Here is a 6,754-nt window from a genome sequence, read left to right on the forward strand (position 1 = left end):
ATTAAAATGCCTACAACTTTGAAGATGTATTATTTTATTTTGAAGCAAACAACAAATAGGAGACAAAAACAGAAAACTTCAGAGTGCAAAATTGCTCACACCCCAGAAGTCAGTAATTTGTAGAGCCACCGTTTGCACCGATTATAGCTGCAAGTCGCTTTGTATAAATCTCTATGAGCTTTCCACATCTTGCCACTGGGATTTTTATCCATTCAAAAAAAAAAAAACTGCTCCAGCTCCTTCATATTGGATGGTTTTTGCTTGTGAACAGCGATCTTTAAGTCTAACCACAGATTCTCAGTTGGATTGAGGTCTGGACTTTGACTAAGCCATTCCAATACATTTAAATGTTTCCCCTTAAACCACGCCGGTGTTGATTTAGCGGTATGCTTCGAGTCATTGTCCTGCTGGAAGGTAAACATCCGTTCCAGTCTCAAATCACAGGCAGACTGACAGGTTTATCCCTGTATTTAAGGCCATCCATCTTTCTCTCAACTCTCAACAGTCCATGCTGCTGAAAAACATCCCCACAGCATGATGCTGCCACCACTATGTTTTACTGTGGGGATGGTGTTCTTGAGGTGACATAGCATTTTCCTTCAATTTTAGTCTCATTTGACCAGAGCACCTTCTTGCATACATTTGGCGAGTCGCCCATATGCCTTTTTGTTTTAACAGTAAGTATTGTTTTTGGGTTTTTTTGGGTACTCTTTAATAAAGGCCAACTCTATGGAGTATTTGGCTTATTATGGTCATTTGGACAAATACTGTTGTCTTTGCTGTGGAACTCTTCAACTCTTTCAAGGTTACCTTTGGTCTCTGTTGTTCTTCTCTGATTAATGCCCTCCTTACCAGGTCTGAGAATTTTGTTAGGCAGCCCTTTCTTGGCAGATTTGTTGTGGTATCCTGTGCTTTCCGTTTGAAGATGATGGATTTAATGGTGCTCCAAGGGAACATCAAAGACTTGGATATGTTTTACAACCCCACCCTGAGCTGTACTTCTCAACAGCTTCGCCTGTGACTTGTTTGGGGAGCTCCTTGGTGTGACACCTCTGGGAATTTCCAAAAAAGGTGCTTTTATACTGACAGATCATGTGACACATAGATTGCACACAGGTGGACTAATTACATGACTGTTGGAGGTAATTGGTTGCACCAGAATGTTTTAGGGGCTTTGTATCAAAGTGGATACATGCCAATTTCCAGTTTTTTTTTTCTTTGAGTGATTTATTTATATTTTTTTATTCAGATTTTTCTATTTTCACTTCACCAACTTAGACTATTTTGTGCAGATCTATCACATAAAATAAGTTTTTAAAAACAAACATTGAAATTTCAGGTTGGAATGTAACAAAATAACTTAAAAGCTAAGGGAGGTGAATACTTTTGCAAGACATTGTATCATCTTATTAATCCATAGTGTAAGTTACACCAACAATCTATACCAAACACCTTTTGAAACATAAATTAGTCTGAAAACCCCAGAAGGGAACAGTTTAAACTGAAAAAAACCTACACTTCTCTCTTAAATAAATCAGAATTTAGTCTTGCTTATATTCTTCAGACAGAACCGTGATTGTGCTACATGTTAGCTATAAATATCAAGCTTCTGGGAGTGACATCACCCTGCCTTCTGTCTTTCAGCTCCTTCTGGTCTGTAATTGGCTCTGAGCGCAACACCTGCTCTCTGCAGACAATCCAGCATCCATGATGAGTTGCACAACAGTAATGACACATCCTGATCCCACACTGAAATATTTTAAGCCACCATTGTGACCTTGTCATGTTAAATTATTCCATACATAAAAATATAATTCATAAACATCATCTCTGCAAATTACACAACTCCATCGTTTACTGTATAATGTGAGAAAATAATTTCATGAATTCATTTATGCATCCATCCATCCATCCATCCCCAGTGGTCATTGGGTGAGAGGTACAGCCTGGACAGGTCTCCAGTCCATCACAGAACAAAAAATATTATTATTATTGCAGAACAGCTGGATTTTGTTTAGCAAGAATTAATAATAATATTTGCATTGACTTTTTTAAATTGCCCAGATAAGATTGCAATCCATCAATCAATCATTGTCCCGCTCCATCCTGCCATCAATCATGAACGAGACACAACTAAACTTGAAATTCTTCACCTCTTGTGGATGTGGACTCCAGAACCTGATAGCATCCCTCCACCCCACTCACACTACAAGCCTCACAGGCGTGGTTCTAAACCTTCTTCTGCATGTGGATTGGACAACCAATTTCCACAATCCCCAGCAACTTGACAAGGATAAAGACCTGTTGCACAGTTCTATAGACATGATAATAGCTACACTGTTCCATTTTTAACTCTAAGTTAGATCATAGGTTCAACTATTCTGTCAAACTAAATGCAAATTCCTTTAAAGTCAACGAGATGTCCCTTCAATGTAGAGCTGAATAGGAATCTTGACCTCGGTTTCACTAGCCAGCTGTAAGCAAATATGGCAGCAGTCGTTTGGAGTGCTTACACTTCAACTCACACTGACCTGACATAACAATAAGCAATACAAAACCTGTTTGAAATGCAACTGACAGAAAACTCTGACTCAACCACAACTTTCTTCCTCACAGCTGTTGGGATAACTTGTAGGGGCCTTTTTGTTTGCCTTTGTGGGCTGAGCTAGGCAAAGCCCAAGGAGCTTAGGCTCAACTACTAGGATCTTATCAGCAAGCTCCTGCAAAGGCCTGACCCCAGAAAAGAGTCAAAATGTTAGAATCACTTAGTCTGCCCCTTACCCGTATGATTTGCCACTGGAAACCCTACCAGGAGCACGCTTTGGTCAACATGACCCCTTCACCACACTAAAATGGTGATTTGACAGTCAAAATTATTTTTTGTTTTTTTTATTAGTGCCTTGGTCCATCTAGCTTCTTCTTGCAGATCGCTTGACATTGCTACCATGAAGTTCACTCTTGAGTGCTCCAACACTTATTTAGTCACTCTGGATTCCATGCTAGTCTTTGTCTTGGCTGCAAACCATTGGGAATGTGACCTTGGTAAATATGGTTGACAAGCTTGTAAGTGAATTTATAAGCCAGGGAAACCAAGAGCTAAGCTCACATTTTGCACCTTCTTGTCTTCATGGCATATCACTTTAGCACAGCTATTGGTCTGTGGTGGGATTCTGAGTTCAGCAGAGGAAAATATTAACCAAAGTTTAAAAAAAAAACTGCACGAGGGTGAATAATACACCAATCCATTTTCTATACCTGCTACATTCTTGCAGGGGGCAGTGTCTATCTTCAACAATCAATAGGCAAGAGGAGCACCTGGAGCAATTTACCAGTCTATCAAGAAAACTAAGACGCTCAAACCCATAGACATGCATGCATACAGGTCCTTCTCAAAATATTAGCATATTGTGATGAAGTTAATTATTTTCCATAATGTCATGATGAAAATTTAACATTCATATATTTTAGATTCATTGCACACTAACTGAAATATTTCAGGTCTTTTATTGTCTTAATACGGATGATTTTGTCATACAGCTCATGAAAACCCAAAATTCCTATCTCACAAAATTAGCATATCATTAAAAGGGTCTCTAAACGAGCTATGAACCTAATCATCTGAATCAACGAGTTAACTCTAAACACCTGCAAAAGATTCCTGAGGCCTTTAAAACTCCCAGCCTGGTTCATCACTCAAAACCCCAATCATGGGTAAGACTGCCGACCTGACTGCTGTCCAGAAGGCCACTATTGACACCCTCAAGCAAGAGGGTAAGACACAGAAAGACATTTCTGAATGAATAGGCTGTTCCCAGAGTGCTGTATCAAGGCACCTCAGTGGGAAGTCTGTGGGAAGGAAAAAGTGTGGCAGAAAACGCTGCACAACGAAAAGAGGTGACCGGACCCTGAGGAAGATTGTGGAGAAGGGCCGATTCCAGACCTTGGGGGACCTGTGGAAGCAGTGGACTGAGTCTGGAGTAGAAACATCCAGAGCCACCGTGCACAGGCGTGTGCAGGAAATGGGCTACAGGTGCCGCATTCCCCAGGTCAAGCCACTTTTGAACCAGAAACAGCGGCAGAAGCGCCTGACCTGGGCTACAGAGAAGCAGCAATGGACTGTTGCTCAGGTCCAAAGTCCTTTTTTCAGATGAAAGCAAATTCTGCATGTCATTCGGAAATCAAGGTGCCAGAGTCTGGAGGAAGACTGGGGAGAAGGAAATGCCAAAATGCCAGAAGTCCAGTGTCAAGTACCCACAGTCAGTGATGGTTTGGGGTGCCGTGTCAGCTGCTGGTGTTGGTCCACTGTGTTTTATCAAGGGCAGGGTCAATGCAGCTAGCTATCAGGAGATTTTGGAGCACTTCATGCTTCCATCTGCTGAAAAGCTTTATGGAGATGAAGATTTCATTTTTCAGCACGACCTGGCACCTGCTCACAGTGCCAAAACCACTGGTAAATGGTTTACTGACCATGGTATCACTGTGCTCAATTGGCCTGCCAACTCTCCTGACCTGAACCCCATAGAGAATCTGTGGGATATTGTGAAGAGAATGTTGAGAGACTCAAGACCCAACACTCTGGATGAGCTAAAGGCCGCTATCGAAGCATCCTGGGCCTCCATAAGACCTCAGCAGTGCCACAGGCTGATTGCCTCCATGCCACGCCACATTGAAGCAGTCATTTCTGCCAAAGGATTCCCGACCAAGTATTGACTGCATAACTGTACATGATTATTTGAAGGTTGACATTTTTTGTATTAAAAACACTTTTCTTTTATTGGTCGGATGAAATATGCTAATTTTGTGAGATAGGAATTTTGGGTTTTCATGAGCTGTATGCCAAAATCATCCGTATTAAGACAATAAAAGACCTGAAATATTTCAGTTAGTGTGCAATGAATCTAAAATATATGAATGTTAAATTTTCATCATTACATTATGGAAAATAATTAACTTTATCACAATATGCTAATATTTTGAGAAGGACCTGTATACCTTTTAGCAAATTGCAATTTAGAGTGGCCAGTTAATCAGACATGTTATGGCATGTTTTGAATGCAGGGAATAAAGCTGACTACATGGACAGGACACATTCATCCACTAGGCCAGCATGCAAACTTTGCACAGTTATGGTTGTGATTCAAAACCCAGGGCCTTCTTGATGCGACGTAACAGAGCTAATTGCTCCACTGTGTCATCCAACACTAAAAAGCTTCATCACTGTCTAGATAGGTGCACACTTTTCTATAATGAATATCTCAGAGAAGAAGGAACTTTTGGGATGTTGGTGGTTTTTTCATGTTGGTTTTGAGTCTATCATACAGGTCCTTCTCAAAATATTAGCATATTGTGATAAAGTTAATTATTTTCCATAATGTCATGATGAAAATTTAACATTCATATATTTTAGATTCATTGCACACTAACTGAAATATTTCAGGTCTTTTATTGTCTTAATACGGATGATTTTGTCATACAGCTCATGAAAACCCAAAATTCCTATCTCACAAAATTAGCATATCATTAAAAGGGTCTCTAAAAGAGCTATGAACCTAATCATCTGAATCAACGAGTTAACTCTAAACATCTGCAAAAGATTCCTGAGGCCTTTAAAACTCCCAGCCTGGTTCATCACTCAAAACCCCAATCATGGGTAAGACTGCCGACCTGACTGCTGTCCAGAAGGCCACTATTGACACCCTCAAGCAAGAGGGTAAGACACAGAAAGACATTTCTGAATGAATAGGCTGTTCCCAGAGTGCTGTATCAAGGCACCTCAGTGGGAAGTCTGTGGGAAGGAAAAAGTGTGGCAGAAAACGCTGCACAACGAGAAGAGGTGACCGGACCCTGAGGAAGATTGTGGAGAAGGGCCGATTCCAGACCTTGGGGGACCTGCAGAAGCAGTGGACTGAGTCTGGAGTAGAAACATCCAGAGCCACCGTGCACAGGCGTGTGCAGGAAATGGGCTACAGGTGCCGCATTCCCCAGTCCTGGGCTACAGAGAAGCAGCACTGGACTGTTGCTCAGTGGTCCAATGTACTTTTTTCGGATGAAAGCAAATTCTGCATGTCATTCGGAAATCAAGGTGCCAGAGTCTGGAGGAAGACTGGGGAGAAGGAAATGCCAAAATGCCAGAAGTCCACTAATATTTTGAGAAGGACCTGTATTACAAAACTGCAAAACTCCAAAAGTCTTTTTAATTTCCTTTTTCTGCATTTAATTTTTCTCTTTTCCTACTGTGAAAAAACGGGACTTGACCTAAAGAGACGCTTGGTTGGGGACACAAGAGTTTAACCTCAGCCATGAATCTAGGTCTGCTATGTTAAGAACCATGTAATGTTCTGAACAGGCTAAACTAGTTACACAATCAAAGAAGATGACCTAAGCCTCATACTGGTTATGGCTAAGGTGCAGCTGAGGCAAAAGTTAAGTTATTAAAGCAAAATAAATCCCACAGGAATCTGAATGACTTGTCCAAAATATACTTTTGTTACATTGATAAATACTCAAGTACTCAAACACAATTAGGGGCTGACTTACTGTACAAATACATTATTATTCAAGCCTTAACAGGTTATAAATTGTATTAGTAATAGATTGTAATAGAATGTAAATCTGCAATTATGATTTTTCCATTACCAGACTCTTTGATTTAGATCTGTTAAAAACTTCAAACCAGGCAAGTCAGAGTGAAAGATGTTACTTTTAGAAGCTGGGATCAGCAGCAACTTACTGACCAAAGCTTCTGCTTTAAATA

Source organism: Girardinichthys multiradiatus, chromosome 5 (genome assembly GCF_021462225.1).
Source record: "Girardinichthys multiradiatus isolate DD_20200921_A chromosome 5, DD_fGirMul_XY1, whole genome shotgun sequence".
NCBI classification, from domain to species: Eukaryota; Metazoa; Chordata; class Actinopteri; order Cyprinodontiformes; family Goodeidae; genus Girardinichthys; species Girardinichthys multiradiatus.